The following is a 26,739-nucleotide window of genomic DNA, read 5'->3' as shown; positions in this document are numbered from 1 at the left end:
GGGAGAAATTACAGATACAGTTTCAAGGCGTGCCCTGTGAGGAGAAGAGGAAGTCAAAGAGCTGGAACTGTGGTGGTATCACCCATTTGAATCATCAGTGCTGAAAGAGGAGGATAGGATGGACACACTGGCCTCAAGAGCCCTGAATGGAACCCTGGGATATAATTGTTTTAGTGTTTGGGGTACTATAGGCTTCCAGTTGTACTCAGGACCTCAATTTCTATCAGAGGTCCTTAGCTTTTTGGTCTATTATAGGAAGACTTAAAATTTTTCCTTAAATTTCTTTATAACTATTCCTTTCTACAAAGTTCATTTTTGTCCTACCAAGGATTTGGCCTCCTCATTTAGAAAGAAAAAGGACTCAGGGTGAATGGTATCAGGTCCAGAACCCAGAAACACAAATGACATTGATCAGACAATGGGAGGGAAATGGAGACTGGCTATCAATCGGCCTATTGGGAATAAAAATAGGTTTTACCTTACAGACCAACCCTTTGGAGAACTACGTTGAGAAGGATTCAGAGGCTTGGACTGAAGCACAGACTCCAAAAGGGATCATAAATAATTGGTGATATCTGTCATGGGAATAAGACCATGTGCTCAAGAGTGCTGTCTGTAGCTTGGGTGGTTTGTTTGCAGACTGATTGGTCCCCAGCAGATAAAGGATAGACTGACTGGTTTCTAGTAGATAAATGACTTCCAAGGCAAATGCAAAGAAGTCAGGTTTTCCTGTGTCACTGACTCAGGGAACTGTCTATAAAGTCTAAGTCAGGTCCAAATCTAAGAGTTAGGAAAAACATCGAATGTGAGAGCGGGAAAAGCCTGTTTATCATTACTAATGTTTGCTAAGTTCCTCACAGGAGTTGCCTGTCTAGTTCAGATAGGCCTGGTCTCTGGAGTCACGCCTCTTAAGTCAGCCTGGCTACATTCACATGCCCCAACGTGTACGAATGAAAGGAAGCTATGGGATCTTTTGCTCTGCAGATTTCTCCTTTTCCAACAAGTCATGGTGTATGAGTTTTGTACATGGGTCCATCCTACACTCCACGTGTAAAGCCAACAAAAATCTTGGGTCTTGCACCTCCACTTTGTTATGCCCATAGGAACCACCGACGCCACCTCGAACCTCAAATAACAAAAAGCCTTTCTCTTGAAGGAGTGCTGTGTCAAGGGCAGGCCCCCCATAAATGGTGGTGACTTGAGTTATTTAGTCTTTTGTGAAGAGACTAGGAGCTGAAAGGGGAGAAAAAACAGATGCTGAATTTGAGCTTCACCTGTCAGGCGGCTCTCAGGTGGGAAAGAAAGGTCAGCATCCGGAGGGCTTCAGGTCGTGGAATTCACGGAGAGATGACTATTTTCTTACTGCTTGGCCAGAATATTCGAGGTAGCTGCTCTGCGTGTGGATGGGGGCTGGAAGGCTCCTTTCTCGTCCTTTTTTGTTTCTTATAGAGGACGGTGAGGGACGCTGAATGGACGACTGTTAGGTACGATGAAGGTGAGTCCTTCTGGGGTATTTGAAGGAAAGGCCCACACCCATGAACAAAGGTGGGAATAACCTGTGCCCGTCCCATCCCCATTCCAGGGGAATTGAGCTCCCAGGTGAGAAGGCTCCAGAGAGAACCCCACAGGGACTTGGGGTGGGGTGGGGGCGCATGCATCAGGGACGTGCTGGACACCGGTTGGCCCTCTTCCGAAACCATGGGGTCTGCGGTGGCAGGAAACGCACTATCCAACCCCAACAAGTCACCTCGGGGAGGAGGAGCCAGGTGGGTAGGCACCCCTCCAGGAAGGGCTGCCGGGTTCAGGGCTTCGGGGCCTCCCCGAGGGAAGAGACGAGCATGAGGACCAGGCCCGCAGGGTCCGCGGCCTCGAGACTCCGGGGGTGAGGAGCCGCGCCCGGGCCAATTTCGGGTTCCCAAGGGAGTACGAGTCGGTGCCCGCCAGCGGGCGGGCGGGCCGTCAACTGCCCGGCCCGTCGCCTCCCTCCCCGCCCCCCGGCTTCCTGCGGAGGCCGCGGCCGCCATGTTGTGGGGCTGAGGCGGCGCCGCGGAGCCCGAGCGGCCGTGACAGGCTGCGCAACAGGTTCGCTGTCGGCGGCCTGACGACGAAGCAGGCGCGGCGGCGGCTGCCGAGCAGGTCTCCCGGCATCCGCCCGCGCCCGCGCCGCTGGTGCCGAGGGGCGCGGGGTCGCGCTGTGACGTGCGGGAGGCGCGGCGGGCGCGCCAGGTGGGTGAAGCCGCTCTCCGCGCTGCGGCAGGGCGCGCGGGGCAGGTGCGGGCGCTGCCGCGTCCTCCGCGGGGAGGCTCGCGGGCCGGGCTGGGAGGCGGCTGCGCGCCCCACACGACGCGGACGGGCCCTCGGGAGCCCCGGAGGTCCCCGAACTAGGCCCCTGGCAGTCTTGGCGGCGCCGGGCGGAAACCTCCGGCCCCGGGTTCCTGCCCCCGCGGCGCGGCCAGGGCGGACGGCCAGGGGCCGGGGCCGGGCTGCGTCTTCCCCGCGGCCGGACCCCGGACCCCGGCCGCGGCCTCTTCTGGCAGGTGCGGACGCGGCGGCCGGCTCCCTCGCTTTCGGGGTGCGGGTAGAAGCGAACCAGCCCTGAGGGGCACCCGCCCGCTTCCTCGGGGCCCCATTTTATTTTCACGGAGTTGGTTTTCCTTCTTGGCAATGGTTGGTGCGGAACGTCAGGTGAGCCGCATCCCAGTGCGTCAAAGTAGCCCGAGTCACGAGAGGCCAGTGGGCGGATGCTCTGAGTCCGACGCTCTCATTAAACCAAAGTTGGGAAATGTTACAATTTGACTTCAGCGTTATTGACTTCCAGGGTATACAGGAAGCACGGAGAGCTGTAATCTCTTGGACCAGAGTAAAAGTTGATTGCTTTTATAATTCTTTTTGAAGACGCCTGCATGTGTATAGTGAATGGGTAATCCGAGGCTGAAATGCGGATGGCTGTGCATTTTGTAAAAAGATGATGTATTTGAATTTATTAATCCTGTGCGTTATGGTAGAGTGATTGCTGATGGCAACTATGCTTCACTTGAGACATATTAATTAGGAATATTTTTGATAGAATACTTTGTGATAGGAATTAAGCTTAACACAAAAATGTTTGCTTTGCTAAATGCACTAGTTTGTTTTTACTAGGGTTTACTTGCTTACCCAGAAATAAGCGAGTGTGCTTTGAAATTTTGTGTTGTCCTGGTCAGCTTAATTTAGGTAGCATACACTCCAGGTTAAGCTTCTTAAGCCTCTTAAGAAAAGTAATTGCCTCTCTCCCTGTGCTTCTTTGCTATGTTGTTAATCAGTGGTGAAACCTAAACACAATCTAGAAACATCACGTAAAACCCTTACATAAATTAATAATGACGTCTCTCAAAATTTAAAGATGGTAGCAATTTTGTTGTGCTAGGTTTCTTTGGCTGTGCCTACGATTCCCTTGTAATTTATTTCGCCCAGCTTTATTGAGATATGCTTGATATATATTCCTTATTACTTCAAAAGTAGGTAAGGTGAAAGTTGTTTCTAAAAGCTTCATTTAAGGACAAACAGAATTTTGTGGTTTTTTTTGAGGCCATGGAAAAAATTGTGCATGGCTGCTGACTTAATGTAGTAGTAGTGAGCCTCACTAAAGCTTGCATTTTTTAATATACTTTAATGCATGTAATTGTTTTTTTGCTTACCTTTATAACAAAAGGTAGAATTGTTTGAGAAAACTTGACCTATACTGAATTATTGAGCAGGGAGGTAATATTGTTAGTTCAGCATATCTCATGGCTAAAATCCAGATCTCATCAGAATATGAGAAAATGTATTATACAATTGCTGGGATTAGAATTATGGTTTTAAAAAATTTTGTATCTTCACAAAATCTGAATAGTAAAAGGAACCTCTATACATCCATCACCCAAACTCAGCAGCTTTCAAGACCTTCTTTGCCCATCTCTTTCTTCCTTTATTTTTTTCACTCTATCGACTTACCATATCTCTTTTTTAAAGTGGAAATTTCTTACATAACCTTAAGATTTTTACTTTGTTGTATTTTTAATATAGAGTTTCACAAATTTCTATCTAGTAAGACAAAAAGATCATTTATTGGCTATCTACTTCAGCTACTTTCCTCAGTATTAAAATATATTTACCATTTTTGTCATTTATTGAGCACTTACTGCCTCCCAGGCTCTGTGTTGTTACATAATCATTTGAAGCTCACAGAGACCCTATGAGTAGTTCTTTCCCACCCATCAAATAGATAACTGAAATGTTAACCTGGAGGTTAACAGAGCTTCTCTAGGTTAACTGAGTTATTCTAGGTCACTGAGCTAATAAGTACAAGAGCTAGGTTTCAAACCAAGATTCTTCTAACTTCTGCACCTGTTCCTTATATGATACATTCATCTTGGTTCAGAAATTAAAACAAAAGGTTATTTGGGCATTCAGTATTTGTTGAGTAAATGAATGAAAGTTTTGATACATATTATTCCATCAATAAGTAGCATTTTTATATACTATATTTACTTGTAAAGCATTTATATTAACAAGTTCCAGAAATGATTCAGAATAAACTAATTACCTTACTCAAAATATGGTGGTATTTTATTACCATACAACAATGTGTGTGCCTGTTTTTCTTTTTTTATATTCTGATCTTTTCAGTACCTTATTTATGGAAAAATTTATGGAATAACTATTAACATTTATGAAGAAAGGCTAAAAATAGGCAGACGTTTTTGTGTGCCAATTGTTAAAGGCGGGATTCCAAGTGTGAAGTATAAAAATAATGTTTAGGATTAGTTCTGTAAAAGAATAGTCCTATAGATGAAGCTGCATCAGAAACACTATATTTTTTTACTTGAGTTTATTTTTTACTTTTTACCATTCTCTACCTACAGAGCATAGCGACTAAATTAGAATCCTGTTGGGGAGAATGTGCCTATAGGTATTCTTGAGAAGGAGGAACTGAACTGGTCTTAAATGATCTAAAGGCAGAGAGGAAGTGGGGGAGGGGGAAGGAAACCGAGCAGAAAAAGAATACATCTGAGCGAATGCAGCAAGAAAGAATGTGTTTTTACAACTCTAGGAGGGCACCATATTTCATTTTCAAATGTTCTGAGAGATTAATTTAAAAATTAATTTCACAGCTATATCAGGACACTGAATGATTTGTTTGTGAAGTTATTCAGCAGTGGTTATGGTAGACATTTATAGAGATCTAATATCAGATGGTAGACTTTTAACTTGTTTTACTTAAGCAACTGTTTTATGTTTTCTAGGTTTTTTTTTTCACTAGTGCATATTCATTTTAGAAAAAGTATATGTATTTCAATAAAAATTTTATTTATTTTGGTCTGGATAAAAGTACAGGCCTTTAAGTTAAGTCTCCTGCTTATATCTGTTTTGAGCAACTTATTTTACTTCTCTAAGCTTCTGTTTCCTCAAATGTAAAATGGGGAAAATAACAGTATCTCATAGTGATGTTGTATGTAATATAAAGTCCTTGCAGTAATTTCTGCTTAGTTTAAGTGCTTAATAAATGTTACATATTATTATTCCAACTTACTTCAAAGAGAAATTTCAAAACTGAACTAGTCCTCTTTCTATTTTTTATTCATTAAAAAAATTTTGCTCTTAATGTTTAATCTTACCATCAAAACAATCCATAAAAGAAGGCTGGAAAATAGAGTAGAACTTAGCCACAATCCTGTCTCCCAACAAAGAATCTGTATTTTTAGTCCCCTTAATTTGGGGGAGGGTGGGAAACATAGCCTAAAAGAAGCAAATGTTCTTTATCTGGAAAAGAAGCTACTGCTTTAGTTTATTACTTCGAAGTCTTTGAATCCACATGTTTAAATAACTTCTACTTTTCAGTGTGAGGAGTATTTGACTAGTATGAGGTTGATAATGGGAGAGAATGACCAAGAACAGTGTCAAACTGCAGAGCCCACATAGATAAGGAGCCAGTAGGCTTTGCTTGGACAGTTTGGAGGACACTGATAACTTGCTGTATCATTTCATTTTTGCTTAAAAATAGGTATTTGGACACTTTCTTCACCACCTTGCCACTCCTCCTTCACGCTTAAGAATGGTTGCTTAAATATGAGAATTAAGTAGGTCAAATTAATAAATTTCAGAATTTATGCAACATTTGAGGAGTTTTAGTGAGTGTGTGCTAAGTTGCCTCAGTCATGTCTGACCCTTTGTGACCATATGGACTGTGCCTTTGCGATGCTGTGGACCAGAGCCCTCCAGGCTCCTCTGTCCATGGGATTCTCCAGGCAAGAATACTGGAGTGGGTTGCCATGCCTTCCTCCAGGAACTCTTCCTGACTGAGGGATTGAACCTGTGTGCCTTACATCTTCTGCATTGGTAGGCAGGTTCTTTACCACTAGTGCCATCTGGGAAGCCCTTTTAATCAGTGTGAAATACTTTTTGGTGAATATAAGTGAGAATTTAGAGATTAATGGAGTTTGCTGAGAATGAAGCAGACTGGGAATGCTTGCGTAGCATTCATTCTCTAACTTTATGGTAAGCCCTGAAAACCTGAATGGTAAAGAAGACTTTGAGATTTAATTTCCCTTAATTCTCTTCTTCTCCCTAGAAGCATTTTAGGCTTTACCTCTGCTAAAGCTCCAGTGAAATGCTTAGACAACTTGTATTAGAAGACTTTACCTCCCCACTTCTCCTTTCTTCTGGTGTCTGGTCTTCATCATTCCATATATATATATATTTCTTTTTTAAAAAATTTTTTTGGCTGTGCAGCATGTGGGATCTTAGTTCCCTGACCAGGGATCAAACTCTTGCTCCCTGCCATGGAAGTGTTGAGTTCTAACCACTGGACTGCCAGAGAAGTCCCTTCCTTCCATGAATCTGACTGAAGTTTTTTCCTCCTTCTAGCATCCTAGTTCCTACATCCAGGATCTAGGGTTTCACTGTTCCCTGAAAGCTGAGTTACTTGGATGCTTGAGATGGAAAGAGGCATGCCATTTAGGGAGACAGATATAGATAACTCAAAGCTTTCTGACCACTCCTTTCCGGGACCTGGGTTTTATAGTCTTTATAACCTGGTGGTCATCCCATCTTGAAAAAGTACGTGCTGCAGCTCCCTCTTATATCCATGTTTACTATTGCTTTCCTCATTAGGTTGACTTTACCCCAACTTTATCTTTCTAGGGGTTTCAATGGGAAAAAAAAGCTCCTCTTACCTCTTTTTCTGCCCTCTACTTTAACTTTCTTTTATTCTCAGTCTCTTTCTTCTTTAAAAAGTTAAACCTAACAGAAGTCAGTCATATTTCTTGATACTGAATTCATTCGTTCTTCTAGCAAATGATGAGTGTCTTCATGCCAAGAACTGATCCAACCACTGAGAGTATAAACAGTAAACAAAACACACAAAAGCCCTGCCCTGTGCTACTTGTTTTCAGGAATGGGGAATGGAGACAAAAATATCTAGGAGTTAGAATTTGTTGAGTGCTATGGAGAAAAGTAAGGTAGGAAATGGGACTAGGGAATGTGTGGGCAGGTGGGTGGGGGTAAATGGAGAGAAGTAAGAGTTTGCCTCATTCAAAATTATTAAAGAATTCAAAATTGGGGGAGGATGATTGTACACATTTTATGAGTAAAATAGTATTTCACATCATTGTATTTAACAGAAATGTTTATCATTTACTATCTGGTTTGGACCCAGTAGATCTCTTAATATTTCTATTTTCTAATAACTTAAGCCAGAAAACAAAAACCCTCGGGTACAACATGAACCTAGAGCAGATAAACTATTTGTCAAATAGCTTAGAATAGATACCTTAATTTGATTTCTTCTAAAAGTGCTATGTTGTGTTTGTTTTTAAATTCTATGGACCTTTTGTTTATGCTATTTTTATTATGATGAGTAATATAAAGTTCCTTGTGTAAAACTGGAAAGCTGCAGAGAAATTGAAGGAAGAAAATTGTAGTCCTTAATAATATTATCTGGAGAAATATTCAGTGTTAATATTTTGGTAGATCTCATCTAGAAATTTTTCTTTGGGAAAAATGGAATTATATATTCTGCTTTTGTTATCTGATTTTTAGTTTACTAGCATTTATCAAAATGATAAATGCTACTTTATATTTATCTTCAATAAAATTTTCATTGGCTAAATAATACTGTCTTGCTTCTACTGGATGTTAATAATGTCTAACATCTATTGATATTACTGTATCCTGGTTACTTTTGAGACACTTTACATACTTTTGCTCATTTAGTCTTTAGTCTCTCTTTAAGAGCTGTTCTATCATCATTTATTTTACAGCTGAGAAAATTGAGCAAGGACAAGTTTAGTAATTTTCCCAAGATCCCGCAGCCAATAAGTGGCAGCCGTAGGTTATGAACTTATTCTGACTCCGCAGCCTGTGGAGGTAGTTTATAGTTGTTTCTGTTGTTATTTTAAGTCGTGCCACAGCTAACATTCTTGTAACTATATCTGTCTTTATATCTATGATTATTTCGTTAGAATAAATTTCTAGTAGTTGTAGTAATAATATTAGGTCAAAAGGTGTGGATACTTCCTAAGGCCCATGTAAATGTATTGCCAAGTTGTTTTCCAGAAAAACCTGTCAGTACCAAAGTGTTCTCTTACCACATGAAACCAGATTCCCCACATCCTTAGAAACACTTCTTGTTAAATCTAATAATTTGATAAAGACCCTTGTTTTAATTTTTCTTTCTCTGAATACTAATAGTGAAGTGAAAGTCAGCCAGTCGTGTCCAGCTCTTTGCAGCCTCATGGCTATACAGTCCATGATACAGGCCAGAATACTGGTGTGGGTAGCCTTTCCTTCTCCAGGGGATGCTTCCAACCCAGGGATCGAACCCAGGTCTCCCACATTACAGGCAGATTCTTTACCAGCTGAGCCGCAAGGGAAGCCCAAGAATACTGGAGTGGATAGTCTATGCCTTCTCCAGCGGATCTTCTGACCCAGGAATCAAACTGGGGTCTTCTGTGTTGCAGGCAGATTATTTACCAACTGAGCTATCAGGGAAGCCCTAATATTAATAAGGTAATACTTAAAATTTTTTCTTTGAGAAATATTTGTCTCTGTCCTTTTCTCACTTCATTGGCATGTTCATCTCTTGGTTATTTCTAAAATTTCTTTAAACATTAAGAACTCTTTGCTTATAGGTGTAAATTTTTTTTCCAAATTTGTATCTTAGTTTTGTAAATGAATTCTTATCAATCATAATGATAATAGCTAAGGTTTATGTGCTTCCCTTGTGACTCAGAAGTTAAAGCATCTGCCTGCAATGAGGGAGACCTGGGTTCGATTCCTGGTTTGGGAAGATCCCCTGGAGAAGGAAATGGCAACCCACTCCAGTATTCTTGCCTGGAGAATCCCATGGTTGGAGAAGCCTGGTGGGCTACAGTCCATGGGGCCACAAAGAGTCGGACACGACTGACTGACTTCACTTTCACTTTAACTTTCAGGGTTTTTATAGTAATCACCGTGTGTGCCGTGCTTAGTCACTCAGTTGTGTCCGACTCTTTGTGACCCTATGGACTGCAGACCACCAGACTCCTCTGTCTGTGGAATTTTCTAGGCAAGAATACTGGAGTGGATTGCCATTTCCTATTCCACAGGATCTTGCCAACCCAGGGATTGAATCTGTGTCTCTTGTATCTCCTGCTATACTAATTGATTATATTTATTAACTCATTTAATTTTTATAAGATCTCTGTGAGGTAGGTGCAGTTATTAGCTCCATTTACAAAGTACTCTGACGGTATGTTTTAAATTCTCAAACAGTTTTTTCTTCTGTGTCCTTGCCCATGTCTGTTCTCAGTTCCTTAGACTCTCTTTTCCTAGCCTAATTGGGTGATACGTTTTGTTCAGTTTTTCATTACTTAGTTTAGAAGTTATTTCCTCTGGGATTACTCATCTAACAACTTTCTAGTTCCCTAAGGCAAAGTTAGGTGCCCATCTTCTGTCTTTTCTTTATACCCATTGCACTTACATGCAGTTATCGTTTTTGATCTTACTCCTCTTGTGTATTCCCTGCTCTTATACATTTTATACAGATGCTGTACATCTGAATACTCTGTAAATATTTGTTGATTTGAATTAAAGGTGCTCATGATAATGTTGGTGATATAAGAAAGAAATCAACCTTCCCACTATGTAAAATAGAGAAACTTAAATTTAGGAAGTTAACACTGGAACTCAACTTTGAAGGCCAGTGGGGGAGGAGGCAGAAGGAGGGGGGCCTAGAGACTGAGTGAAAACACACATGGGTATTTCCCATTCTGGGAACAACAATGATTTACAGTGATTTTGAGGTTTATCAGCTTTGCCTCTGGGAAAGCCTGGTGTAATAAATCCCCCCTTCCCCCAGCATACCTGGTGTGATGTTCAGAATATTTCAGTCTTTCTTCTGGATCTCTTCTGTCATGAAGCAGAGCTCAGTTTCTCTTCTGACTTCCTCATTTTTTCAGTGTGACAGGAACGGGGGAAGTTGGCAGGTCCTGGTATAATCTTGATAAGATCTTGACATGCCCAGCGAAGTTTTGTGACTTGGTGGGGAAGGCCCACTGGCAGCCTTTGCCGAACGTGGAAGTCTTGGGCTTGGGGAGAGAGGGAACCCTGCAGCCTGTCTGTGAAGACCTGGGTTCCTGCACACCCTTTCCTGGTTGTCAGCACATGGCATGAGACCTCAATGTCTTTTCTCTTTGGCCTTCGTTACGTTTCTGGTCTTCTAGCTTTGATACAAGACTAAGAGACGTTCTTCTTTGGCTCTAGTCTTGAGGTATACTGACTGCTTGTCTTGAAGAAGAACAAGTGAGCACTTTACAGATTGACAGTATAATTTATTTGTCATTTAATTTGTTATTTTTTCAAATCCTCCTCTTTATATCTCATCATGTAACAAACTTTTTTCATTATGAAAATAATTCTTGCTTATTGAAGAAACTTTGTAAAATAGAGAAAAAAAAAGTAGGAGAAAAGTTATTCCACCACTTACAACCACATTTTCGTGTCTCCCACCACCCTGTTTTTTCTCTCTGTTTTTAGACACGTATTTTTGTACATGTTTGACAATATAGCACCGTAGTTAGGAACATGGCCTGTGCTGTCTGACTGGGGTTTTAGTTACAGCTTAGCCTTTTATTAGCTTTGTGAATGTAACTGTCTCACTAAGCCTCAGTTGTCTTTTCTTTAAAAAGTGGAGATTTCATAAAATATTTATCCCTAGAGTTTTTATGAGGATGAAGAAATAATATGTTTTCAGTGTGACCATCTCTTAATGACTTTTCAATAAATGTAACAGTAATAATCAGGCCTGTCCTTTGGTTAGGTCATCGAGGGGTGCACCTCTGGGCTGTGCTTGGAGAGAGGAGGTGGGTCAGGGTACTGTACCTTTCTTTTATGAAATAATTAAAATTCAACTTCAAATTTTTTTTTTAACATTTTCAAAGGGCCCTATGAAAATGTTTACACTGAGACCTCCTTTAAAATATGACTTTTATCTTGGCCTAGCCTCACAGTGGGTGAGTGGCGCTGGGCCTCAGACTTCTAGGATGGCCCTGATGATGATGGTATCAATGATATTGCAATAACAGTGACAAGTAAAGACCTGAGTGTCAGGCTTGGTGTTTGATAAGTATTCAGTGATTGTTAGCTGCTCTTTTTAATAATGATAAATACACATTTATAGTATGTTATATATTATAAATTCCAACAGATGTTGGCAAGTGTTATATGCAGAGTACATCATGCAAGATGCTGGGCTGGATGAAGCACAAACTGGAATCAAAATTGCTGGGAGAAATATCAATAACCTCAGATATACAGATGACAGTACCCTTATGGCAGAAAGTGTAGAGGAACTGAAGAGCCTCTTGAAAGTGAAAGAGGAGAGTGAAAAAACTGGCTTAAAACTCAACATTCAAAAAACGAAGATCATGGCATCTGGTCCCATCACTTCGTGGCAAATAGATGGGGAAACAATGGAAACAGTGAGAGACTTTTTTTTTCTTGGCCTCCAAAATCACTGCAGATGGTGACTGCAGCCATGAAATTAAAAGACACTTGCTCCTTGGAAGAAAAGCTGTAACAAACCTAGACAGCATATTAAAAAGCAAAGACATTGCCGACAAAGGTCTGTCTAGTCAAGGCTATGGTTTTTCCAGTAGTCATGTGTGGATGTGAGAGTTGGACCAAAAGAAAGCTGAGTACCAAAGAATTGATGCTTTTGAACTGTGGTGTTGGAGAAGACTCTTGAGAGTCCCTTGGACTGCAAGGAGATCCAACTAGTCCATCCTAAAGGAAATCAATCCTGAATATTCATTGGAAGGACTGATGCTGAAGCTGAAACTCCAGTACTTATGCGAAGAACTGACTAATTGGAAAAGACCCTGATGCTGGGAAAGATTGAAGGCAGGAGGAGAAGGGGACGACAGAGGATGAGATGGTTGGATGCATCACTGACTCAATGAACATGAGTTTAAGCAAGCTCTGGGAGTTAGTGATGGACAGGGAAGCCTGGTGTGCTGCAGTCCGTGGGGCTGCAAAGAGTCAGACATGACTAAGCAACTGAACTGAACTGATAAATTGTAAAAGCATAACCAGTTTCCAGATTATTACATAATCTTCCTGAAATTTTTTTTAAAAGGTTATTGAGGTATCTGTCTAGATACAGATATATCTGTATATCTAGCTAGATCAATCTATCTACCTATATATATCTAGATCAATCTATGTATCTAGATAGATCTATCTATATATATCTAGATCAATCTATAGATCTATCTATATATATCTAGATCAGTCTATATTTAGATAGATCTATCTATATATATCTAGATCAATCTATATATCTAGATAGATCTATCTATATATATCTAGATCAGATCTATCTAGATACATAATTCGCATATCACTATGAATTTGATTGAAGTGGCAGTGTCATACTTGGCTCAGTGTGTTCTCCCCTTATTGGATGCTCATATCATTTCCAATTTTTCTGTGTAGTAACTAATAATAGCTGCAGTAAATGTCATTGTAAGTAAAGCACTTCCCACATTTATTATTGTTTCCTTATGACAGATTTCCAGAAATGAAATCATTGACTTACAGGATAAGAACTTCATTAGGATTCTTGCTGTATATTTTCACACTGTCTTCTGAAGAGCTCTGCCAGTTTGCACTCCCATGAGTATGTCTGTAACCCTCTTCACTTCTCATGTTTGCAAGCCCTGATACTGGTAGCCCTAGAGTCTGTTTTTTTTTTTTTTTTTTAAAAGTAAACCTATAAGGAGAAACAAAATAAAAATTTGCATTTTCTCGATTTATTAGTAATGTTAACATCTATTAGCCAGTTTTATTTCCTCTTTGGAAATTGTCTATTTAAAGTCTTAGTGTTTTCATTATCTAAGTAGTTCTGTGTACATTAAAAATGATGACTATCATATTTGTTTTGCTTTTTCTCCAATTATATATCTTTTAATTTTGTTTTCAGCAGAAGTCTAAAAATACTTATATGGACAAATCTTTACTATTTCTTTTGCATAAATAATAGCTTCAGGACTTAGTTATCTTTGTTTTAGGGAGGTGATATTTTACTTGAAGGTAAAGCATCTACTTGAATTTTTTCCCTCTATACCATTTTTTAGAATATTTACTTATTTACTTGACTTTGTGGGGTCTTAGCTGTGACCTGCAGGCTTGGTTGCCCCATTCCATGTGGGGTCTCGCCTCCCTGACCAGGGATCAAACCCATGTCCCCTGCACTGGAAGGTAGATCTTCAACCATTGGACCACCAGGAAAGTCCCCTCCTTCTATACTTCTTATTCAAGTCAAGTAAATAGTTTTGCTTTAATATTTAGTCCTGATATAAGATGGAAGAGGATAGACCAACTAGCCAGCTCCCACCAGCCCACCCCTTAGAGCAGTGCAGGCTGAGTCACAAGCTATTCTTAGGTGTTTTTTCCCCTTTCATGTGGGTGAGTTGTCTTGTTCAGAGTTGTTGACTAATTCTTCTAAAATTGATTTAATTTAAATCTTCAATATAATCCGAGCACTAGCTACTTCAGTTATTAGTTTACCATTTCTGTTCTTTTTTTGCCCTATTGGTTGATTCTTTGTGGGCTAAACTTAACATTTATAGAAGTCCAAGTTTACAGCTTATATTCAGACATCTTAAACTGAAGATGTTAAGTTGCAGAACTAGAACTGAGAACTAAATTTGTATAGAACAGTTCTCTTTTTGAAGCTTTTAAGTCTCAACATGCTTTGTATATTTGGGGCCCTAAGCCTCTTGGTAGAGATAATAGTCACCTTTTACTCAAATATAATCAATATTTGTAAGAAAAACATATCCTTTTTATTAGTAATTGGAACAGCTGTGGTTTGTCATACCAATTCAGTGAAATTAAGCCAGTTCTTAATAGTTGAAAATCAAGATGAAATAATAGTAGTAATAGCCGTCATTTATGAGCACCATCTGTGTGCCAGATGTTTTACAGACATGATACCTGAGCCTTAAAAGAGCCTGGCATTTAGGTGCCATCAATCACATTTATAAGTTAGAAAACTGAAGCTATGTCATGTGCAAGTCTCCTAAACTAAAAGTAACTACACTGGGATTAGAACTCGAATTGGTTGATCTGCTTTCAAAGTTCAAGTTTCAGATTGTCAGCTTGCTTGTCCTCAGTGCAGTTGAAAGGATGTTAATCTCTCAGTGTCAAAGCTTTTTTATTAAAGGATATTTTAGTACCTACCTGGTGGCTGAGCACTAGGTATATGAAGATGAGACACTCACAGGAACTCCCAGTCTGATAGAGATGGGCAGGCATGAATACAAAGGTTACAGTATTTGGTGGTACGTAGTTTATTGGAAATATATACAAGACAAAATGAGGATGTGGCAAAGGAAGGTTTTTAAGTGGAAGTATCACTGAGAAGTGTCACAGATTCAGAGAGAGGGCTAATAGGAATAAGATGGCATAGAGGTGGAGGGGGAAGGTATTCTAACACTGGAAATGTAGGCAGAGGATAAACCCTAAAATACCTTATATGCCATTAGAAAATTAGATATTTTTGTTAAAATATCAGTTTTATCAAGATATAATTCATATACTATAAAATTCACCCTTCTAAAGTTTACAATTCTGTCATTTTTATTACAATCACAGAATTGCACAAGCATTATCGCTAATTTTAGGTTATTTTCTTCATCCCAAAGAACCCCCTATACCCATGAACCACTAACCCGTGAATTTGCCTCTATGAATTTGCCTCTTCTGGATATTTCATATAAATGAGACATAGAATATGTGGTCTTTTGTTACTGACTTCTTTTACTTACTGTAATGTTTGTTTTTAAAGTGCATCCAAAAAAAAAGTGCATCCATATTATACCATGTATCAGTAATTCATTTCTTTTTATGGTCGAATATTCCATTGTATGGATGTAGCACATTTTGTTTATCCATTCATCAGTTGGTGGTCATTTAGGTTGTTTCCACTTTTGAGCAATTACGAACAGTGCTGTTGTGAGCATTTGTGTACAAGTTTTTATATGGACATAGGTTTATATTTTCATTTCTCTGGGTTCATATCTAAAGGTGGGTTTGCTGGGTGTTATGGTAACCTATGCTTAACATTTTGAGGAGCTGCCAAATTGTTTTCCCAAGCAGCTAAATCTTTTTACTTTCCCACCAGCAAGGTATGAAGGATCTAGTTTAGTAGGTGATCAGATCCCCTGGAGAAGGAAATGACAACCCACTCTAGTATTTCTTGCCTGGGAAGTGCCATGGGCAGTGGAGCCTAATGGGCTATAGTCCCTGGGGTCAGGAAAGAGTCTGAAACAACTTAGCGAATAAGCAACAGATTTTATACTATTGGTGAGCACAGTCACAGTGGTTGAAAACTATTGGATTCTGTTCTGCTTCCCAATGTCTTTCAAGACATAGGTCAGAAGCCTTTTTCTAATGAATGGAACTAAAATGCAAATCATTTCCTCAATTCTGTGGGCTACTTAAAATCTGAGTTATTAAGGATTACTGAAATTTAGTGTTTATGTATTAAAACTAACCAATTTCTAGAGCTTACTGAGTGTCCTAATTCAGTTTTTTTCTAAGAAATCTGTTAACTCTCCAAAACTTTGGCAGCGTCAGATTGAATTGAAAAATTCCTACTATGCACGCCCACAACAGTGGATACTATTTCAGTGTATCATTGGGTTGTCTTGAGTTTGATTTGGTTCCATTTCTGCTATTCTTGAATTGATTGCAGTCACAGAATTATGTTGTTTTAATTTTGTTGACCATTTGTGTAACTGTTTCTTTGCTATAACTTCTTCATCATGGAATTATTTTTCTATTGAAAAATAGGAGCACGTAGGTAGGTTGAATCTCTTTCTTGTTCCACATAGGTAGGCAATAGTTAGAATAGTTTTGAGAATGAATGGATTACATAATTGGAAGATTTCTTTCCCACTCTAATATTCCACTCTAATACATTTTAAAGTGGAAATTAATGTATGTTATAATTAAGGGTTTTGACTATGGAGTACATGCACTCCCCAAATTGGCTTTGGAAGTCTGAAAGCTTTGAAATTGTTCACCACATTTTGTGCATTTGTGTTTTTTCCAGAGAGAGAAACTGGGTTTGCCAAATTTCTTAAAAAAAAAAAAAAGAAGTCCATGGCCCTCAGAATTAAAGAATTCAGATGGATGAAGAGAATTTGTAAATTTGAGATTTGAGGTATTTGGGGCAAGTGAGACCTTGCTTTGGTTAGATGTTGCTGCTCAGTGATAGATATTTTCTGGATACATGTTTTTTAAAAGGGTGACTCATTCCATGTTAGAATAGCTCTCTTTTATTCTTTCCTGATAATTTTTTGTCCCTGTCAGAACTTGGAGTTTGCCTTCAAAGTCCTCACTGCACATTTATTATTACTATTTTATATTTTATTATTAAAGTAATATTATTTTATATTTACTTTCTTGTATGATTGGATTGCTCTTTATTAAAGATGTTATTTTTCCTGCCCTGATTGCATGCTTTACTTGAAATGAGTTGATATTTAAAAAAAACGGTTTGATAGAATAAGAAAATGAATGCTTTTCTACCCTTGACTTTTAGTTTCTTTTTCCTTTACTCTCTTGTTCTGTTTCTGTTTTGGTTGAGATTGGAAAGTACCAGTAGCCGGTGGACGCTCTTCCCGTGCAGGCCTTGCTCCGGTGTTGGGGCATCAGCTTGAATATCAGGTTCTCAAGGCCTCTGCAGTACAGTACGGCTGGAGGAGTATATTTCTTCTCTGTAGCTGTTTTACCATCATATGCAGCATGGTTGGATTTGAAATATGAGACCGGCAATTTCAGTTAAATGTTTTTGATAAAACAGACTTGTTACTTAATATTGCTTACAATAGATTAAGAAATTGTCAAGGAAAAAAAAAGAGAAATTGACAAGGTGAGGTTCTGGATGATATTGGCTATAGGGTTAAAAGATGGTTGTAGTATAATACAAATATATTTGGTCTGTGTCCCTTGTTCCTGGCACAGAGCTCCTAAAATCTTTGAAATTCCCTGAGTGATAGGAAACTTGCTTTCCATCATACCTGAGTTTATATTTATGAGGTGACTAACAGTGGCACCCCTGGATAGCCTCAGCATAAGGCTAGATAACCAGACTTAGAGAATTAGAGGGTTGGAATTTTCAGCCCCATCCACCAACCTCCAAGAAAAACAGGTGAGTGTTGGAGTTTGAACTTCTGTTTATATACATAAATTCACAATTTTGAATATTTGCATCCTATTCCAGAATTTTATATTAAAAAAAATTTCCATTGTATCATAAACATTACCCATCTACTATAACCTTGAAATCATTTGTGAATAGATGCATTTTATTCTAAGTGAATATAAGCTTATTTTCTTGTTCCTTTCTTTGTTAGATAAATTACCTTATTTGTATTTTTTCTGCTGTTGATGACACTATGATACGCATCTTTGCATTCTGTTTTCCTCCTTTGGATTATTTTCTTAAGATAAATTCTTACAAATGGGCCAAGTGGGCATTTTGTTTTGGATGAATGTTGTCAAATGTAAAGGCACAAACTTTATCTTAAACCTTCTACTTCTGTGATATTTGCCTTCTTTAAAAAATTGATACACTTTTTTTGGATAATTTAAAATTTACAGGAAAATTGAGCAGATAGTACAGAGTTTCCCGTACACCCTTCTACCTATTATTAATAACATTATTAGTACAGTACATTTATTATAATTAACCAGTGTTGGCACATTATTATTAACTAAAGTCCATGCTTTACTTACTTACTTTTCCTTAGTTTTTACCTAATGACCTTTTTCTGTACCAGGATCCCATACTATAGTACATTTAATTGTCATGGCTCCCTAGGCTCCTCTTGATTGTTGTTACTCTTAGTTGTGACTGTTACTCAAACTTTACTTGTTTCTGATGACTCTGTCTTGAAGGGTACTGGTTAGGTATATTTTAATGTTCCTCTGTTGGAATTTGGTGTTTTTGTCATGAGACGAACAACCATGGACCAAGCAGGCAAATGAACCAGACGTGTAGACTGCAACGTAAATTTGCCAAAATAAATATGTTTCTTGTATACCAAAAATATATATATGTCACTTTTACTGTAACCATTAAGTACCTAGAAGTAAATGAGACAAGAGTAGGACTCTACTGAAGGATGCAAAAAATACACATGTGAGAACAGTCTCAAAAATTATGAAAAAATAGGACAGTGAGTAGAGAGAGATTTGCATATTCTAACACTGGTAGTTAGAACCCTAAGACAGGAATACACAGGAAGACCCACTGAACAGAAATAAATGCAGGCTATGAGTAAACTTAGTGTATAAGAGGAGAGATGCATTTTATACCAATTAGTAAAAGCTAAATTATTTCATAAATGGTCTCAGAAAAAGTGGTAGACATCATTAGTGGTGGAAAAGTGGAGAAAATAATTTAGACTCATATCTATCATTCCATTCCAAAATAAAAAATTCTGAATAAATAAAATATATAAAATTTTTTAAATGTACAGGTACTAGAAGAAAACTTGGGCAGTTTCTGATATGAGACAAACCTTTCTTAGCATGGGAGCATACTCAGTGGTCATAAAGGAAAAGACTGATAGAAAGATAGAACAAAATTGGTATAACAACAAATTGGATAAAAAGTGTTTGTAACATGTAAGTCTGGGAGATTGAAAGGGCAGTGTGTGAAGTAGTCTTCTAAGAGAGTAGGGGAGCAAATGAACTAGGGAAATGTGGACTTGTCAGGCAGGACGTAGGGTACACTTGAGTTAGTGGTCAGGAATTTAAAGTGAGACCAGGCAGAGTATATATAGTCATAGAATAACTAGAGAGTTGGATTTACAAAAGACTGGTATTTTGCTAGATGTGTAGTATGTAGGGAGAGAGGGAAGCTGAGGATGTTTACAGCAAACTGCTTATAATGGTGAGCTGTGATATTTAATTTGGGTAAGGAGGGGTATTAGGACATGAGGAAGGGTGTAAGGATATAAGGAAGATTGAGAGATAGTTAAAAGGTGATAAGATCAATAGTTTGTAGGTCCAAGTAGGGCTAAAGAATTGTTGGCGTTAGGGAACTGGAGAGTTTCAGCTTTGAGATGGTGCTGGCAAAAGGGGCATGGGAAACTTGAAATGGATTACAGAAGAGGGAAGTTACTGACCTGGGGTGTGACATGGAAGTTGCTGCCTTAGATGAGATGGAGGATAAAATTTTTGGAACACAGGAGGTCAAAGACTTCTTGTTGTTCAGTTGCTATGTTCAGTCTCTAAGTTGTTCAGTCTTTTAAGTCGTGTCCAACTATTTGCGACCCCATGGCTACAGCATGCCAGCACATCAGAGACTTACTTAGAAGCCAGTCTATGGGCAGGATGATCTGTGAGAACATTGACATCACCAGGAATTCTTATGGGAATAATGCTGGAGAATAGATAGTGAGCTAGGTGTTAAAGCAGTCGAGGAATTACTCTGGTGAGTGTAGGGGAAAACTGAATGAGGAGAGCCAGTGGTCAAGTCAGATGCTTGAAAGTCAAAAGCTAGTTTTCTTTTTCCACTTTTATTATGAAAAATGTCACACATATAAAGAAGTTTGAAGTACTGTGATCACTTGTTTTCTGTATGCCTTCAGTTAGTAGTTGATTTTTTTTTTTAGTAGTTGATTTTTTTAAAATAATTTTTTAAAGTCTTTATTGAATTTGTTATAGTATAATTTCTGTTTGATGTTTTGTTTTTTGGCCACAATGCATGTGGGATCTTAGCTCCCCATGCAATGGAAGGCAAAGTCTTAACCACTAGATTGCCAGGGAAGTCCCTAGTAATCTATTTTTTTTACTTAAATGTGTCTTGTGTTTTTGTGGGGGCTTTTGTGATAAGGCAGGATATAAATGCATTTCCAAATTCCTTTCCAGAAAGGTGGTGCCGATTTACACTTGTATTAGCTAGGTATTAAGACTATGCTTTCAGGGATCATTTTTGTAGTGCATATTAGCTAAGAATTGGTGCAGTACTTACTGTTACAGCTATTGTTAGAGTTCCTTGCATTGCTGTTAGCTCTTCACTATATCATGTGAATAAGCTGCTGCCTATTTTCCCAGACCACGCCTTTCTGTCTGCTTTTGCATTTGCTGTTACCTCTGCTCAAATTTTTTTCCCCACATTCATTCATCTGATACATGTTTTTATGTATAAGGCATAAACTAATTTAAACACAATCTGAAATGCATGTGCCTGGTTGATTCTTGGGAACTGATTTGCATGTGACCCGCTCTTCTTTTGGCCTGCAGAGGCAAGAAATTTGTGTTTGGGCTCCTGGGGGGCTGGGATACCAGAGCCTGTTTTCAGTCTGATTCTTTGAACTATTGTCTGGGCCCGAAGGAAAGATAAAAAGTTACAAAGACAAGATGTACTTTCTCCTTTTCTCAACTTCTTTTTCCTGTGCTTGCAATTTAGGTACATTCATCCTTACCGCTTTTCCTGTTTTTTATTCTGTCCCAGATTCTAACTTTATACTCTAGAGCTGTCAACTTCCACTTTCTCTGGACCCAGACTTGTTAGGTAACCTCTTCCTTTTCCCTTTTCAAAATTAAATCTCTCCTCCTTCCTCTTAAAGTGATTTTGTTCTCCCATCTAAAAAGTAAAGACTTATAACCTCTCCTCTTTCTTAAAGCTTCTTATCTCTCCTCTCACTCTTTTTCCCACTTCTTATAACAACACATACTTGTTGAGTCACCTACACTTCACCTCCAGATTATTGCTTCAGCTTGCCTTTAACAGTCAGCTCACCAGCCTGGAACTGTCTTCACAAGAGATTGCCAAAACTAATGGCTTAGTTTTGACTTATGTGACATTTGGCAGTATGACCATCATCCCCTTGAAACTCGTATCTGTGTGTCCTGATTTCTCTTTTGCTCAGCCTCTGTTTTGATTGTTCTCCTCCTGTTTCCTGCACATACTTTCTACGGGTAATGCCATTCACTGATGTATTGACAACTACTCCCAAGCCCTGATGACTGCCAAAACTGGGTTTCTGCCTTAAACAGAATTCTTAACTGTTTCTTGTATGTTTCCACCTAAATGTCTTTGTAGGTGTGTCAGATTAGATGTGCTCAAAATGGAACATTTTGTTGCTTACCTCACAAATCTAATATCCAGATCCCTGTTTTCCAGAGCTCCTGTTGGTTAATATTATCACTCTGCAGTTGCTCAAGGTAGAAACTCATCTATGATGCTTTTCTTTCATCATCCGCATCAGCTGATCAGAAAATCCTGTCTCTTCTACCTCTACACACATTCAGATTTTCACTGTCTGGATTATAGTAGGGACAGTGTCCCTGCCTCAAGATATTCAAGTGCAGTTCAGTTTCTGTATTATTTGTCAGAATTCTTTCTGTCTGCCCTTAAAAGACCAGGTTCTTCTCTTGTTTCTTATATATACTTACCCTGGATAATGTCCTTCATTGACATGGCAACAACTTCCCAATCCCTGGGGGCTACCAAATCTGGGTCTCTAGGTCGGATACATACTGTGTTTTGTTTGTTTATTTATTTTAATTTTGAGAGGCTGCAGCATGCAAGATCTTGGTTCCCTGACCAGGGATCAAACCTGTGCCCCTTGCATTGGGATCACAGAATCTTAACCCCTGGACCACCAGGAAAGTCCTATATGCTATGTTTTAAATATTGACACTCTTTGACTTGTGTAGTGAAGTTCAGAATCAATAACATGACATACTTTGTTCCTTAAGTTGAAATCGTGGCAAGTTACTTCCTGTCTTTGACCTCTTTTTAATTGTTTCTAAATAAAGGGAAAGGAATTAGGTATGTGTCTAACTCTTTAAAAAAAAATCATGAGATAAAATAGAGAAACCTCAATATGTAAAACACAAGAAACAGAGCTACTTTCATTAAAATTGGTATCCTCAACAGCTCTGCTGTATCTCCTTGAAATTTCTAGAACTGTAAGGTGCACAATTTGAAACTGTTGAGTTTCAAGAATGAGTTCTTTGAAATCACATCACGCTCAGATTATACTCTCTGAGTAGGAAAGGCTCTGCTGTTTTACTGGCTGTGTTCTTTCCTTCTTTTAGCAAGTCCTTCTCTTAGATTCAGATACTTCTTTCTTTGTAATAGTGCCTGGCAACAGACCTGTGCAATGTATTTTACTATAAGGGCCCCATTAAACCCACTTACTTTAACACTGACCTCATGTTAGATAATTGTGTGTGTGTGTGTGTGTTTTGGCTGCACTGTGTGGCTTGCAGTATCTTAGTTACCTGACCAGGGATTGAATCCAGGATCTAGGCAGTGAAAGCCTGGAATCCTAACCACTGGACTGCCAGGGAGTTCCCTAGATAATTCTTATACAAAAAATTGCCTTCTTTGTGATATGTACGGTACTTTGATTTACCTCCCAAGTAGTGTTAGTTCTGTCCTCTTGATTCACATAGCATTCTTCTTATCCTTTTATTATAGTTCATTGTTCATGTTTGAATGAATAAATATATGGATGAAAGAAAGAATGAATGAATAGATGGGGAACAGGTGTGGCATCTTACTGCAGGAACTATAAAGAAGTAGGTATTTTGCTTTAATTATTCTTGCATGGAACTGACCTTGATCTCCTTGCAAATCAGATGTGGAAAGAACATTTTCCCCAACTAATCAGCAAGTTTAGAGAGTTCCCTTTTATGTATGTAGCACGTGAAGTGGAGGAGGCACTGGAGAAAGATTATATAATATGCCTTCAGAAACTTGATGATCTTGCTTTTGAATGTCAGACCTTCAGTCAAATCTATACTAATCAACATGATTCAAAGTATAGTTGAGAAACCCAAGGCTTTCTCTTCATTCCAATAAAAAGCCTTTAGAATTCAATGGGAAGTAAACCTTTACCTCTAAAAGTGTACTTACAAGAAGAAAAAAATTAAGAAGGTCCATATTACAAAAGGTAGTTTTGTCTAAGATGCATAGCTCTGATGCCTGTAGGGTTTCAGGGAAGTAGTTTGGAACCTCCTCTGCTTTCTTACCGGTTTCTCTTCTGTATATGTTTTCAATTCAGTATTACTCTTCTCCATGCCTCCCTTGCTTTTTTATTTTTTTCCATATCTCAACCATCTTATTCATTTACCCAGTTTATTTGTTTAGCAAATACTTATTGAGCATTTTCTCTGGGAGATCTGGTTTAGGCAGTAGGCATAGAGGTAAATAAAAAAAGGTCTCTGTCCAGAACAAGTGAAACAGACAAATGTGAAATTGGGATACAGTGTGATAAGTAAAGTTACTGTGGGATGAACAGGTGTTATGAGCATACCTAGGAGATGATGACTGGCTGCCTGAGAGGACAGAAATCTTCCAAAGAAGAGGTGACATACGAGTTGGGGGTTGAAGAATGAGAAGAAAGTGTGGTGAATGTGACAGAGGGGAACTGCTTTTTACAGAGGAATAGGAGAGTGAAAAAAGCCCCTCTGATAAAGGAAAGATTGGTATAGTTAGGACATCTGAATCTAGGGGACGTGTCCAGCGGTGAATGTGATAAAGTAGAATTGGGGTGGGATTTTGAAGGGTGCCATATTGCGTACTATGAAGTTTGGACTTTAACTTGTAATCAGTAGGGGAGTTTAAGCAAGAGAAGGGCATTAGTGGTTGTTGTTGGGGGGGTGGGTGTGGAGCTAGTAGCTCTGTGGAAGGCAGGAACACCATGTTAGGAGGTTCATGCCCTGATTCATGTAATGACCCCCTTACTAAGTCACAATTTCCCAGTGATAGGCCTGGGAATCTGTAGAACTAGAAAGTGTCTGAGGTGATAGAATCAGGCAAATTGGGATGCTTAAAAATAAAGCATTGGACCTAAGAAATGTGCTTTCTGGGACCAGTTTTGCTACTGACTAGCTATATGAGCTCATGGAATTCTTTTCGTTTTTCCGTCTTGAAAATTGAGGGTTTTAGACTAATTAGTGTAATTGTTTCCTTCTATAATTCTGTGCTTCTAAACAAATCCAACCTTAATTGAACTACTTTTTACTTATAATGGCTATTTTTTTTTCCTTCTGTGTCTTATTGACCCTTTGAAGAAGACGGATTGCCTACTCCTATTCAAGTATTTCTGCTTTTCTCTGCCTTAGTATGAATATATATTTCCCACATTCTCCAAATGGTGTTTGGATTATGTTAAAATGAAGCGGTGGTCTTTGCATTATGTCTGTTATCTGCCACACGTTTTCTTGGTTTCTAAAAAGGAAACAATGCCAGTTCTCCACTTATTATGAGCAGGAAAATCTCCACGTAAATATTCTGAAACCATTGATAATTAACACAGTGTTCAAATTATATGATAGCTGCAAACTGCCAAGATTGCCCATCATTATATGTTACCCGTTTTGAAGAGTAGAGAGCACTGTTTATTGGATGCTGACTTCAGTCATACATGCCTGAAGCAGACATCAGGCCTGTAACCGGGGAGATGCTGATCACCCTTTCTTCCTCTCAAAGGGTTATACCAAGAGGGAAGAAATAATTAACATTCCCTAATTTATGCATGTGGTTGATGTAGGCCTGAGTGTTGGAAGGCGTCTCTGGCTGGCTTGTTTTTCTTCTTTGTTTTATTATAAATGTAGCAAGAATGAGTTGATCTGGTACATGCAGGAACCTGTGACCCACCCAGCATTAATTATTATACCCATTTAAGAGAGGAAAAGGCAGATAAAGTCCAATGAAAGTTCATGGACTTTAGAACTAAACAGGTTTCATCACTTACTGGCTTCATCACTTAACTGAATTTTGGCAAATAATTTAATCGTCCCATTTCTTCATGTGTGAAATGGGCACAGTATCATCTGTCCTGCAGGGATGATGTGAGGTTTGCCAGTATTATCAAGGGTTGCCAGTATTATCAAAGGTGCCTAGCTTTGTCTGGCTGGCACCTAGTAAACAACTCCTATGTGTGTAGCTCCTTGTACAGAACCTGAAATATTTTAGATTCTCAATGAATATTGAGCATGACAAATAGATAATAAAGTGTACTGAATTTGTAGTAAGCATTTAGTAAATGGTAACTATTATGATTACATAAAGTAAAACTGTTGATTTTTTTAAAACATCAAATGTATTTGTTGCATTTTTCAAAGTTTTAATTACTATTTCTCTGCAAATATAGATGATAAAGTAATTATTCTACAGCAGGTCAGAGAGAATTAGTATAAACCTAACAAATATGAAATAGTAGGCTTTAAAAGCTTAATGATTCTGTGGATGGACCTAGAGAATATTATACTAAGTGAAGTCAATCAGGCAGAGAAAGGCAAACACTGTATGATATCACTTATATGTGGAATCTAAAAAAAAAAAAACACAAATGAATCTATGTACAAAACAAATAGACTCACAGACACAGAAAGCAAACTTTCAGTTACCAAAGTGGAAACGGAGGAGGTAGGGGTAAATCAGGAGTATGGGATTAACAGATACAAACTGCTATACATAAAATAGATAAGCAGCAAGGATTTAGTGTATATATATATTCAATATCTTTTAATGAACTATTAACAGAAAATAATCTGAAATATATATACACACATATATAACTTAAAAAGATGTCATCTGAACAATCCATATATAGTTGGGCAAACATATTTTGTATTAAAATTCCTGAATATAGCATATATAAAGTTAAAAAAAAAAGCTTATTGATTCCAACAAATGATGCCACTGTATTCAGATGTTACCACAGTCAATCAGATGTTACATACATACATATAATAATGTGATACCTGCATGCACAGGTGGCTAACCCCCATGTACCAGGTGAAGAATATTCTATAATACCAGTACCTTCCACTTCCCTAAGGGGATTTGCCTGCCCTCCTTGCCGTTCACATTTGATTCACTTTTTGGTTTTATTTCAAGATTATACTTGTGATTATTGAGCATCTGTTATGTGGCATTTTGTTGTATTCAGAGTACATGATGACTCGCCAGACGTCCTAGATAGATTATCTGTAAACTTTTACACCTAAATCTAACTGATTAAGGCATTGTGGCTATGGGATCCTATACCTTGTCCTTTGTAAGCCTATGCTTTTCCTTCAAGCTGTCTTTGGTAATGCACACATTTTTATGCAGTTATAAAATGCATTGTAGGTAATACTTTTGGAGGATTTCTGCTACATATAAAAATTTTCTCACAGAAACTTAATAAAAAT

At 38.6% G+C, this 26,739-nt stretch overlaps 1 protein-coding gene across 2 annotated transcripts in view; it reads left to right on the top strand.

The window, feature by feature from the left end:
• Positions 1-1,793: 1,793 nt before the first annotated feature.
• ITSN2 (intersectin 2) overlaps positions 1,794-26,739 on the top strand; it is a 121,359-nt gene continuing 96,413 nt past the window's right edge. Inside the window, exon 1 of one of the 2 annotated variants that reach the window (XM_061154905.1) lies at positions 1,794-1,882. The gene's annotated coding sequence lies outside the window, so the exon portion shown is untranslated. Of the gene's footprint in view, positions 1,883-2,147; positions 2,227-26,739 lie in introns of those variants that run through there. The other variant, XM_061154906.1, reaches the window with a different exon arrangement.

The sequence above is a fragment of the Dama dama genome, chromosome 11 (genome assembly GCF_033118175.1).
Source record: "Dama dama isolate Ldn47 chromosome 11, ASM3311817v1, whole genome shotgun sequence".
NCBI classification, from domain to species: domain Eukaryota; kingdom Metazoa; phylum Chordata; class Mammalia; order Artiodactyla; family Cervidae; genus Dama; species Dama dama.
This window is presented reverse-complemented; position numbering and strand designations above follow the sequence as displayed.